We start from the raw sequence: 12,812 nt of genomic DNA, 5'->3' as shown, positions 1-12,812 counted from the left end.
TTGTAACACAGGGGAGGTCAGAGTACAGTAATTCTCTACGTGAGGCTGCAGATTATATCTCATGTGGCAGGGTGCCAGAGAGCTGCTAGGAGCAGAGAACAAATACAGATGGGAGGAGGTGGATGCACCAAGGGTACAATTACACTGAAATGGCATTGGCTGCACAGTGTGACAATAACAAGCAGTAGGAGAGGACAAAGACTAGGACCTACAATGACCACAAAAAGATGCTCCAGCAGAAGAGTCCCTGAAGGTCCCAGCAATGCTTTGTGCAATGGCTGAATTTTCACACCACAGCTCTGTCAAGCATCCTCAGCCCCAACCACCCTCCTTCAGCTACTCTCTCCTCCCAGCTATTGCCCAGAGACCCAAGGCCCACTCCTCATGTGTGCTGAAGGTGCTGTCTCTTTCCCTCTCCTCCATCTTTCTTTTCAAACTGAGTTATGGGGAAGGAGAACTCACATGAGAGAAGTCTAAAATTGCTTAACAAGCTATAAAAAAACCCCTTAGTAAGCTCAGTGATAGATACAAAAATTTCACAGCTTTTCCCTGCAGAATCATTCAGTTATTTCAAAGCTGCACTCATTTCCCAAGCACTAGTTAAGGAACATCTCTTTGTTCAGGAGAGCACTGATGCACGTGCCTACACAAGTGAATACTTTTAGAACACAGCAACTTAGAAAGGCAATTTCCAGTTGTCTAGGATAAGACAGTCATTTAAAACTATAGGTTTTCCCCTTGGTTTCTCTGGCAATCTTTGTACAAGAAAATTTTCTCTCTTGCCCTCCCATGTACTATAGTGATAATACACATTTACATCACTTTGTGGTGGTGTCATGAGGCTTCATTAATGCTTCTAAGCACTCTGAAGATGTCAAGTCCTACAAGCTTTAAGTTCTATCAAGGCAAGGGCTTTTCAATGCACGCTCAGCCATGTGGTGTGACCCCTCCTATTCCACCTCCCTCGTTAGCATCTCTAAAGCTGTTTGCCAAATCCATCATGAGGAGGAGCAGGACTTCGGTACAGGCCCAGGGGACTGACCCATTCAAATGAGTAAGGTTAACAGCGCTGATCTCAAGCACAGCAAAAATACTAAGAACACACACATACTTTAAAAATTCCTACAGAAGCAGTGCCAAGTAAGAGAACGTGCTTATGAAATCAAAATGGACCCCAGAAGCAAGAAACAAGTGAACTCACTGGGGAAAGCATTACTTTTTCTTCATTTGATTCAATGCCACGACTCCCTCTGATTCAGTGATTTGTGTCTTCCATTTCTAAATTGTATTCTGTTTAAATATAGTTATCTCAGAGAACAGAAAACCCAGCCTGAACACCTGAGCACTTGTTACAGGCAGGCTATTCTGGAGGTGGTGGATCAGCACACCAGAACCAGCATTCAAAAGCCACCTCCAGTGTGCTCAGCATTGCTGAGAATAATGACAGCAGCACTTGGTTCATCAGGCAGCTCCTCTTCCTCTCCCCTGTCCCACCTCACCCATGGAAACCTGGTCCACATACAGTCCCTGGAGCTGGAAACAGGAGCTCTCTGGTTGACTTCTCAGGCACAGATAGCCTTTATTCCATCTGTCCCCACAGTGCCACAGTCTGACAGTGTTCCCACATTCTCATCCACATTCACTGAGGAGCCACAAGTGGGAAACCAGAGCAGGCAGGGAAGGTTCCAGTAAACTTGAGCCACCAGCTCTCAGGACACACGAAGTGAGGCACAGCGACCCCCACCCAAACAGGCGTGGCTTTGTCCCCCGGGATCTACTCTGGCTCCAAGGCGTGCACCAAGGAGGCACAAGCACCCTCTGCATGTGCTACCAACCTGTGCAATTCTTACAGCAGCATTCTTAGAGCACTGCTCCCATGCCCAGCTTGTCAAAGCACCAGCTTGCCCTCTCTTGACAGCAGCTCTAAAACTGTATAGCCATCCCTGAGAGGCTCTAGCAGAAGAATGTTACAGGGGATCCATAATTCAACATCAAGCAGTGCAAAAGCAGGTCAGGACACATGCTGGCACTGCCTCAAGCCCACCTGGGGTCAGGGTGACAGCAATGTCAGGCACAAGGTTCAACCTAACTGCAGGAGTCCTGGGCAGCTGCTCTCCCTCTGTGCACGGGTCAGCAGCAGGAGCTGCACTTCTGTGCTCCCTGCCTTGCACTGCTGGATAATGGGGCCCAGGGAAAAAAGGGATTTTAGGCAGCAATGAGGAATTCCTAAGCTTTTAAGAGCTGGCAAAGAGAATATGGCCACTTGTAAGTCTGAATGCTAGTTTGCCACAGGAGAATTTATATGATTTCTGCAATTCTAGGAAACTTTTCTTTAATGAAAACATTCTGTCACCACCTGTCAGGAATAAATTTAGGCAAAGAAAACAAGACAATATTGAACTAGAAGGCAGGATCTTGCAAAACATGAGAGCTGATTCATCCCTTCCCATTCCTCCCCCCCATCCTACTCCAGGCACCATGCCGAGAATACATTAACTTAACTTGCCTGAGGATTTACATTAGATTACTATCCATTACCAGGGAATTCAGATTCCTTCATTCTCCACCAATGCTGTATTGTTGTAAGAGAGTACTGAATAAAAGTAACTTCACCTTTTTTTTTTTTCAGTTATTCAGTTTCTGTAGTCTGGCAGCAGAGGCTCCAAGCACAAAAGTCTTGACTACTCAGTCCCACCCCTAGAACTGGTACACCAGTGTATTAGGATATAAATCTGTTATCTTTGTCTCAACATGCATGAATTACCCGAGTATTATATATGTAGATACACATTCTTGCTTGCTAAATCTGCACTCCTACTTTTTAGAATCTGAAAACAGTGCTGAAACAAGTCACCTGCTGTAGGACTCAACTAAAAACTACTCTTGAAAAAAAAACCCTCTTGAATCACACATTAAAACAATGAATGATAACTAACCATCAGAAGACAGAGGGTTCTATTATCACCCAAGGCTAGGGATATTTTATTCTTCACACCCTCAACTCATTCTACACAGTTTCTGCAACAACAGCACTCAGGATTGCAGCCTAGAAAGATCTCTGGCTACACTTTTCTCCAGTAATTTAAAAAATTGAAATTTATTCATGTAATATAACACTTCTCACCCTTCAGAAGGACCCTTTCCCTGCTCCTTTCTCTCATTCATTTATTCTCGTGCTCAGCTGCCTCCTGTGCAGGTGTTCTGCAGGCCACAAAAGCAGTTTGCCCAGACAAGTGGTTGACCTGGCAGCTGCAAGTGGCTCTGAAAGCCTTGACAACCAGCCCTGCTTTCAACACCAGAGAAGGGAACAGAAAAAAGAAAAGATCATTGAATCTAACCTTTGACTAAACATCTGCATGCCAGCTTAACTGTATCACTAGTGCCACGTCCAGTCATGTGTTGAACACCTGCAGGGACGGTGACTCCACCACTTCCCTGGGCAGTCCATTCCAATATTTGACAACATTTTCAATGCAGAAATTCTTCACAATATCCAGCCTGAACCTGCTGTGGTGCAGCTTGGGGCTCTGTCTTCTTGTCCTGTTGCTGGCTGCCTGGGAGAAGAGGCTGAGCCGCACCTGGCACAGGCTCCTTTAGATGCTTTAGAGAGTGATGAGGTTCCCTCTGAGCCTCCTTTTCTGCAGGCCCAACACCCCCAGCTCCCTCAGCCACTCCTCACACACACTCTCTCACTCTCCTGACCTTTCAGCAGCTCTGCTGCCTTCTCTGGCCACTGCAGCCCCTTGCCAGAACTGGGCACAGCGTTTGAGGTGTGCCCTCACCCATGCTCAGTGCAGAGGGACAATCACTGCCCTGGGCCTGCTGGCCACACTGTTTGTGAAACAGGCTCTAAGCCTCAGGAAGATCCAAACAGACTGAATCTCACTGGTAAAAAGTAATGGCAAGTCTATCTCTTTGGGCTTAAACATAAAAAGCAAGCAAAAGGATTTTAAAAATCCCCTTTATTTTGAGCAAATCAATATTTATTATACATCCATTCACACTCATTAACTCAAGTAGGCCAGTACCCAAGGTTTGCCACCAGGGGATACATCCTTTTTAAACAGTTAATGGAGTTTTAATTAATTGTGTTACCTGAAAGTACATCTTGACAAAAAGTAAGATAATTGAAATGCATTAAAAAGTGTGTTTATTCATCTGTCCAGAAATAAGCTGGAAAAGTCAATGAGAACACAAAACAAAATGTTTTTTAGAATACCTGAAAAGAATGGAGAACTACTAGGAGACTTCCAAATCAGTCTACTGGTATGAATAATTGTATGCTAGTAAATGCCAATACAAACAATAATAAAACAAACAAACAAATCACAACCACAACAGCAAGAAAACCCCAAACCCAAAAAACTAACTAATTTACAAAAAAAAAAAGATAAAAAGTAGAATATCTGAATCGAACTATCAAGCATTAATACTGTATTGCTGTAAGGGAAAAATTATTTCTTTTTCTCCTGGAAAATATTTTGATTTCCCATAAAGAGATTTAAGCTTGTTCCATTTTTTTTCTTCAAACAGAGGTTAATTTTTCATTGTAATAATTATGTTTTCCTCAGAAATATATTTTCTGGGTTTTGTTTGGTTTTGGTTTTTTTTTAATAAAAACCTAATTTTCTATTTCAAAGCAGTTTGATAAGAATAATATGGGCTAGTGAAGCATTTTCTTTTATGATGGTTTCTGGCATTCAAGGTCAAGTTCAACCACATTAAATACAATGGCTTAAGACCGATTGCTCAGAAGCAGGAAAACAGTGACCAGAGAGCCACTGTCCTGATTTTACAGGTCCTGAAGCCTCATGAGATCTGTCAAGATATGCACAGATGTTGGAGCAGGGCAGAAAAGGGGAACTTTAGCCATTTTTTACCTTACAACTGGAGACTACCAAAGCCTTTTGGAAGTTTTACTTACTCTTCAATCAGTTCATCTCTCCCCTTTTTTCCCCATGCCTGCCTATTTTTTTCATATGTTTCTTAAAGTTAAGATTTAATTGTCTTGTCAGTAGGACAGTATATCAGCAGTGGAGAACATATAGAGGAAAAGATGTAAACTGGCCCTTCTCTGTGTCCTTTGTGCTAGAAAGTGCTTTGTCTTCACCTCAGAACAAGAGGAAATAGAAATGTTCAGCCTGGCACAGACAAGATTTCGACAAACATGCAACCAGCCATCGTGACCTACCCCTGCCCTGAAGGGCCACCTTGAACAAAAGAAATTACTTTAATCAAATCTTTCTGGGTTTAGTTCACTGAACTCAACCTGTTTAAAACATCTTAGCCTTCCTCCATTTCTTTTCTCACAACTGTAATCTCAAATTATGCACATATTCTGTGCATAGACAACATAGACTCATAAAACTTTTCTCAGGTGACATGCTTAATCAAGGGTATGACTAACAGGTTGACTATTTCACAAGCAAGCTCAGCAGAAAACAAAGCTCAGTTCTGTGTTGCTAGATGGTAAGGAACATAGTGGTTCATATTAAATCCATGCCTGGATCTTGGCTGGAACAGTGGCCAACAGTGGCCATCTTGGGAAGACTCCCATGACTAGAATAACCATGGAATGCTGCTCCCCAGAATCCCTCCCAGCTGCTGCAGATTTGCAGGTCAAGGGGGGTTTGAGCCAGCAGTGTTCACTTTATCCTCAGGGGCATGTTCTGTGTGAATTTGAATCCATGGAAACTCGTGCTCCCCCCAACACCCAGTGGCCAGGAATCTCACAGGTAAATGCAGAGCCCATTCCTCTGCTCTGAACATGAGGGGCCTGATGGTTTCATTTGATGGCCCCTGTTCTTCTGCTGACACAGACTGAACAATCAGTCACTTCCTATTCTTCCTCCCCATGTCAATTATACCTTGCTCTCCTCTCTTATATATACCTTATACCTCAATTATACCTTATACCTCTCTCCTCTCCTCTCGCCATGTCAATCACACCTTGCTTATCAACAGAGATGGCAGATAAAAATATAAGACAGTTGAAAGCACATCAGTCATTTACATGCCATTTTAGAAAGGGAACCCATGGACTTTGATACATAAACCCCGTTGACTTTCCATTACATTTTGATTCCTTACTGCCCACTCTTAAAGAAATTTACTGTAGAATCTTAAGAAAATAAATGTTAGGGCAGGTTTTAAGTAGATGGTAGATGTATCTGAGATATCTCATTGATATTTCTTTATACCACAATAAAGTACTTTCAACTTAAGACCTTGAACTCTGCAGAAAAATTCACCCTATCTTTTAAACATCCTATTTTATATTGCTGAGTAGAAATAAATATCTTTCCATCATCTAGTGTCTGCCACAGCAAACACCACTGCTGAGCCTGAAGTCTCAGCCTCATTGCCTAGGTCCCCTTTATATCCTTCCCACTTTTAAGTCTTCAAGCACTGGAAAATGTTGACCCCATTTTGATCTGGTTTTGCATCACAGACACTGCTGGAAGAGATGAATCCTGCTGCTAATCAGTTGAATCACAATAAAAAACCACAGCAGAAGCAGTGATGGGAAAGATGAACTCCTTAGCAAAGAGGAGCTTGAGGTAAAGGAAATCCTTTCTAGTCCTTCAAAACTGATATTGATCTCCCACTGAAATCCTCATGCACATCATGAGATCTTTTAGGCACTTAAACACCTGCAGGCACCTCGATTCACTGCAAATTCACTAAAATCCACTTAAACTCATGCCAAGCATGCCCAACTGTAGAAGAAATCTGTCTGTCTGTCTGTCTGTCCTTCTCCCGAAGAAGACAGCCCCCTGTTTGAGCTGCACTCTGCTGTGCTTGGAGCCAGGATTCAGTCAGTGCTCCCTCGTGCCAGGGTGGCCTGTGCCTTAGCCAGTTAAATTGAGTGCATGTTAACTCAGCTAAATCTAATGCTTAACTAAGTTATCTGTTGTCATGGATTTAACTGCTAACACATTTCATATTCCCTGAGGGCAGTCAAAATAGTAGAGCCTCTAAAATAGCTGAAAAGGAAAATCTCTGTATTACCTCAACCCTGAAATTTAGTCTTTGACTGACAGTATTATATACTATTTGAAGGCAATTTCTGAGCAGAAAAATATTACAAAAGGGCAAGTTTCTTTCCCAGCAGAGCCACAGTGCCATGCTCCCACATTAGCACAAATTGTCCCAGTTTTTGCCCAACAAAATGTAAAGACCAGACAATGACAACTTGCTAAAAATAAAGCTTTCATTCTGCTAAAATACCTGATGAATAAATTTTAAAGCAAGCACTGTTCTGTACCTGGCAAGGTATATTTGTCCCTCCTCACTACATTATGAATTAAACAGAACATTAAACAGGCTGAGACTTTTTCCTTTCCCTCCCCATAAGTACAAAGAGTAGTTACAGACTATTGAGTATCAGAGACCAAACCCACCTAAGAGTACTAAATGAGAGCTAATAAAAACAGAAGTAGCACACAATTTCATCTTCATCACAGACTTTGTTTACCCCAGTCTCAATTTTCAGTATATTCTGCTCATACTAATTTCTCCTTTTTGTTGTCCCTAAGTACTAATTTCTTGGTGATGTATTTGATTTTCATTATTTTCCAAGTGTAGGCACATCCTTCCTGAAGAAATAACCCTGGCAGTATTTGACATGTGAATTTGTTTACCCTAGTGAAAATGGACAAGAGAGATAATATAAGCAGACATAAGTGAGAATTTACATGTAATATGTACTTCAGTGATCTGGTGACAGACTGCTGAGACTGAATGAATTAACTCCTAATATTGTCCATTAAGACAGGTAGGTCATCTGGCAAGAGAAACTGAGAGGAACAAATCCAAAGAGACAAGATTGTTGAGGTCTGGAGAAGTGGCTTTCCATCTGTTACCTGGAAATGCAGCCTGTCCTCTCTGCCACCACATTCCTGCAATGTCCAACAGACAGCTTGTGTCCATTAACTACAAGGCCAGTCTACCCTATCTGAATGACCTGGAAGGAGGAGGTACACAAAAACAGGAAAACAACATCAGGGGTTTTCCTCCTGCTTATATATGCATTAGCATTTTCTTACTAATAAGAAACTAAGTGAAAAGAGGGGCATATGGAAGGAAAAGAACCAGATCTTTCATGTGGAATGAAATCAAACAGACCAGCCTCAGCTGACATTAGTTACACATGCAGCTGCAGCACACACATGTTACACAAGCAAGAAAGTACTTGGACGTGTCTGTGCCATCTTTGTCATTTCTAACTACTTTGAACAGCTTGAAGAGCAAGAGAAGCAGTGGTGCCCAGGATGATCTGTACTCACAGCTATCACATTTCTGAAGTCTGAAAAGAGAGTGTAGAGACAAGGAAAGGGGAGGACTCTGTCTGGAACGATCAAACTCCTATAAAGCATCTCAAATATGGTGTCAGGATAATTAGTAATCAATAACCTCGCTAGTACTCCAAGGATTTTAGAATGTACTCCCTCTGTGAAGAACAAGTTGGACACAAGTAGCTGGAGGAGCCAGAAGGGGTGGTGAGCAGAGGCAGGGACGTGGTAAGAACTGTTGAGCTAAGCTCCAGGCCCAGCAGAGAATGTTGAAAGCAGCAGGCCAGCAGAGCATTGCTACTGCCCATCCTTCCCTGTCCATGGTGCTCTCTGTGCCACGCCGCACACCCCGACGCAAACAGTGCTGGATTTCACTCAGCCTGGACTGCTCTGCTGTCCTGCACAACTCTGGCAGGGACCTGAGGAACACATGCAGGGCTCTCTGCCTCAGAGGTCCCCCTGCACCCAGGGGCAAACGTGCACAGGGGCTGCACAGCACAGCTGTGTCACTCCTGAGGCCGCAGCACTGCCGGCCTCTGCCACCATCCCAGCCCAGTGACTGAGGCACAGGGAGCAGCAGGCTCCTCAGGGACATCAGCTCCCCTGGGAGCCAAGGGCTCAGCCTGGGGAAAGCCCACCCCAGCCACACAACTGGAGAGCAGCTCCCCAGAGGCACCAACATTTCACTGATTCCATCCATCTTGACAGAGCCATTTTCTCTGCGTTACGCTTGAAATTCAGTATATCTCAAACAGAAAGGGAAATTCACTGCATCTCAAACAGAAAGGGAAAGGACATTATTTCATATCTCCAGCCAGGCTTTTGTTATGTTAATGAGGCACCCAAACAACTCTTTTACTTATTGCTCCTTTATGAGCACACATGGCTTGGAAAACGTGAACCAAATGGAAAGTGTAGATTTAACACAAAGTTTTTGACCCATACTAAATCCCATGCAACAGCTTGAGCTTTCCAACTCAGTGGTCCAGTTTTATTTATTTATTTATTTACTTACTTTTGAAGCAATCACTGAAACATTAACTGTATTTAGGGACAGGAAAACAGAGGGGTCTCAAATGCTAGGCCTCCTCTTGCTGGCCACAAAACCACATGATGGGGGAAAAATAGAAAAACAAAGGTTTCTCTGTGTTTTATGTTCCCTTTCTGACAAAAAAAAAAAAAAAAAAGAGGGATATTAAGATGGAAATTGTATAAAATCCTCTGGAATAGCAGAGAATAAAGAGGAGTCAAAGCAGTCAACACTGAAGTTCCATTCTCCATCCTAGAGAGCCATGACATGAAATTAATTTCACTGCTGGCTCCCCACATTGACTACTGTTTTTCCAAGACATGCTCAGGACTATGAACTCAGTGAGGAAGGTTGCCCAGTGGGATGCCTAAAGCAGAATCAGAGCACTCCCCATTCAAAGTAAGAACTGCAATTTTTTTTTACTTCTTGCTCAATTTGTCTTAAAGGAGATTTACTTTTTCAGATGATTTATTATGCAGCCTTCATTAGCGCTAAGGTGTTGCCTAAAAATTAGGAAATACAAATTTGATCACTTTAAGCTAAAGTTAGCTTAGTTTAACATCTCTTGGCAGTGCTCTAGTTGTGTACAGCAGAGGAATTTAGCACAAGTGGCTCATAATTCACATGGAGGTCAGTCTGTGATGGACAGCTCATAAACATGCAGCACACAACAGGATGACAGCATAAACCAACCCTCAAAGCCCAATTCAGCCCTTGAGCAGCCATAGAATAAGGTAAGAAAAAGAAACAAAGCTCAAATACCTTGTATCCACAATTCCCAAGGTAATTTTGCCCTTTGATAAATCCTTAGTATAAAATCTTGACCACCACTCCTGCATTTCCTCTCCTTATAGCAAAGGACTATGATGGGCAGTGGAAGAAGATAAAATTCAAATAAAGCATTTGTTCCACATTATTCACTATGAAAGGGTAGAATTATGCAGCTTTCTCTTAACCAGCTTGTCCAAACCATACAACAAACACACAATAATTAACACTAAGTGTAAAATACTGCTATTTGTAAAAGGGATTAGCAATATCAGGCTTAGGGAGTCCAGCTAAGCGGACGGTTCCTCCCAAAACAAAGAGAAATCATCTTGCTTATCTGTGTTCCCCTGGCTCTGCCAAACCAAGCACAGCCTTTGCAACCTGGATCTGTGGCTGAGCACAGCTGAAGAGGATCCCAGGCTTCAACCACCTCGTTCACCAGGAAGTGATGGAAGAGATTTCCTATGTCTTTTAACATGAATTTTGAGAGATGTCTTACTACTCCAGCTGTCTGAGCTAGGGCACACTTAGGCTAATGGGCCTAAGGATGTAGCAACGAAATTTGGAAAGATGACACAAAATGGGAGCAAGACAGAAACAACAGCGGGACAAAAACCTGAGCAGTTGCGTGATTCACTCTTGTGTTAACGTGCCTTCTACACTGGCACTATCCTGCTACAGCCTGTTTCAGGATGCAGCCCAAGTCTGCATGGAAGGGAAGCTTCCCTATTTGGAAGGAGCAATGAAAACTGTGATTGGAGCTAGATGTCAGGGAAAGGATCCCTACTGACTTTAATAGCCTTTGGGTTCAGTTCCGAAGTGGAGTCTGGTTGGGTAGCACGCTCTACTCGGTTAAGAGCTTCGGGTTATTTTTCAACACCTTTTAGCAGCGCCTTGGACTTGAGAGCCTTGCGTTCGCCTGCACACAGCACCGCCAGCACCGCTGCCTAGTGTGGATGCAGAGCTGTTCCCTTCGCCCAAGTCTATCCGTGCCCGAGCTCCCGCAGCCCAGGGATCCTCTGCGGCCGTGCAGGGAACAATAGCGGCGGGGAGCCCCCGGCCGCCCGCCCCGCACGGCCGCAGCTCCCGCCCGCAGCCCCGGGCGCCTCCGGCCGCTCGGCGCTCGCCCCGCGCCGCCGCAGCCGCCTTCCAGCCAGCGGCGGCGGCCTGCGGGGACACCCCGCGCCCCGGCTCTCCGCCGCCGCCGGCAGCCACGGCAACTCCGGCCGGAGCGCGGCCCGCCCGGGGAGGCAAAGTTTGCCCGCACCTGGGACCGCGCCCCTCGCACCGCGCCCGCGGCTCCGCGCCCCGCCCGCCCCCACGGGCGCGACTGCCCCGCGGGGCCGCCCGGCGCCAAGGCGCCACCTGGCGGGGGGCCCCGACGGGCCCGCCGCTGCCGCTGCCGCTGCCCCCGCTGCCGTCCCAGCCCGTCCCCGCCCGGGTCGGCGCCCGGAGCCGGACGGCGGGCGCGGCGCTTACCTTGCGCAGCATGCTGGGCGGGCGGCGCCGGGGGCTCCCCGCCGCGGCGCCGCGCTCTCCCGCCCCTCACGGCGCGGCGGCCCCTCCGCGCGCGCCGCCCGCCTGCCCGCTCTGAGCGGCGGCGCAACGGCTGCGCCCGGCACGAGGCAGCGCGGCCGCGGGGGGGGCGGGCGGCGGCGGCGGCGGCGGCGGTGGGTGGGCCCGGCCCCGTCCCCGGCCGCGGGCAGGGCGCGGAGCGGGCCCGGGCTCCCGGCGGCTGCTGTCACCCCGCGTGGGCGCCCTGAGCGCTGTGGAGAGCCCCCCGCGGAAAGCAGCGCTCGCCCCTCAGCCGCGCCGCTTTGGTCCGGGTCAAGGCAGGGCAGGGCCGGGGCTGCTCCCTCTGGGGATGGCTGGAGGGTCCGAGGTGCTGGATGGCTGCATCGCCACAGCCAGGTGCCGTGGGAAGCTGCTTGGACCGCGCTGCTTTTGGTGCTCGAACCTCACGGTGCTCCAGCTTCTCGTAACAAAGCAAGTCTCACCCGAAGCAAATCACACGCATTCCAGCAGCAATTTACTTTTCCTGAAAGCTGTAGCACACCATCAGAGTGACAAGCCGTTCTCAAGTTAAAAAAGAATCCGATCTCGGAAGGTATTTATTGTTAATTATTACAGACTTTCTGTAACCATGTTAAATGCAAGAGTGCAGAGCTCCCGCTGTCGGGTGTGTGGAGGTGAATCTTGGCATGTTACACCTGCACACACCGCCCGGGTGAGCCTGTGCCGAGCAGCCAAACGCAGAGCAGCAGCTTGTGCTGTGGCTCGGCAGGACAGGACTGACCACACATTTCACATTCTGAAGGATGTCACTTATCTTAGAGCAACCCGTATTTCAAGTTTTCTCTGTGTCCTGGTACATTCTTCAAGTAACTTTTCATGAAACCTCAGTCCTGTGAGCGTATAGCAACCCACAGAAATTAATTTCTAGCAAGATAGTGAATAAATAAAAAGCAGACAAGTTAGAGAAAACTGTCATCACATTTACACTTGAACTTGGTTTGACAGCAGCAGTTTAGCTGAAGCAAGAGAATATTCACTGGCAGATTAGTATTAAGTTTGTAACATTGTGTTACTCATGGAGAGCAGTAAGTCAAGAGTACTTGGCCATCAAATTTTGGTCATCATGTTTGTGATGCTGAGTCAAATGTTGCTGCTTTTGAGCTTGTCGTAGGTTTATGGTGTCACCCAGCACAATGTTGCCTTGA

At 46.1% G+C, this 12,812-nt stretch overlaps 1 protein-coding gene across 1 annotated transcript in view; it reads right to left on the bottom strand.

Moving 5' to 3' along the window:
* The window catches only part of TMCC3 (transmembrane and coiled-coil domain family 3), a 133,089-nt gene extending 121,475 nt beyond the window's left edge, over positions 1–11,614 (bottom strand). Inside the window, exon 1 of the mRNA XM_058023141.1 lies at positions 11,572–11,614. The gene's annotated coding sequence lies outside the window, so the exon portion shown is untranslated. The remainder of the gene's footprint in view (positions 1–11,571) is intronic.
* Between the last annotated feature and the right edge of the window lie 1,198 nt (positions 11,615–12,812).

The sequence above is a fragment of the Melospiza georgiana genome, chromosome 4 (assembly GCF_028018845.1).
Source record: "Melospiza georgiana isolate bMelGeo1 chromosome 4, bMelGeo1.pri, whole genome shotgun sequence".
Taxonomy (NCBI): Eukaryota; Metazoa; Chordata; class Aves; order Passeriformes; family Passerellidae; genus Melospiza; species Melospiza georgiana.
The sequence above is the reverse complement of the archived record's forward strand: the minus strand, read 5'-3'. Positions and strand labels throughout refer to the sequence as shown.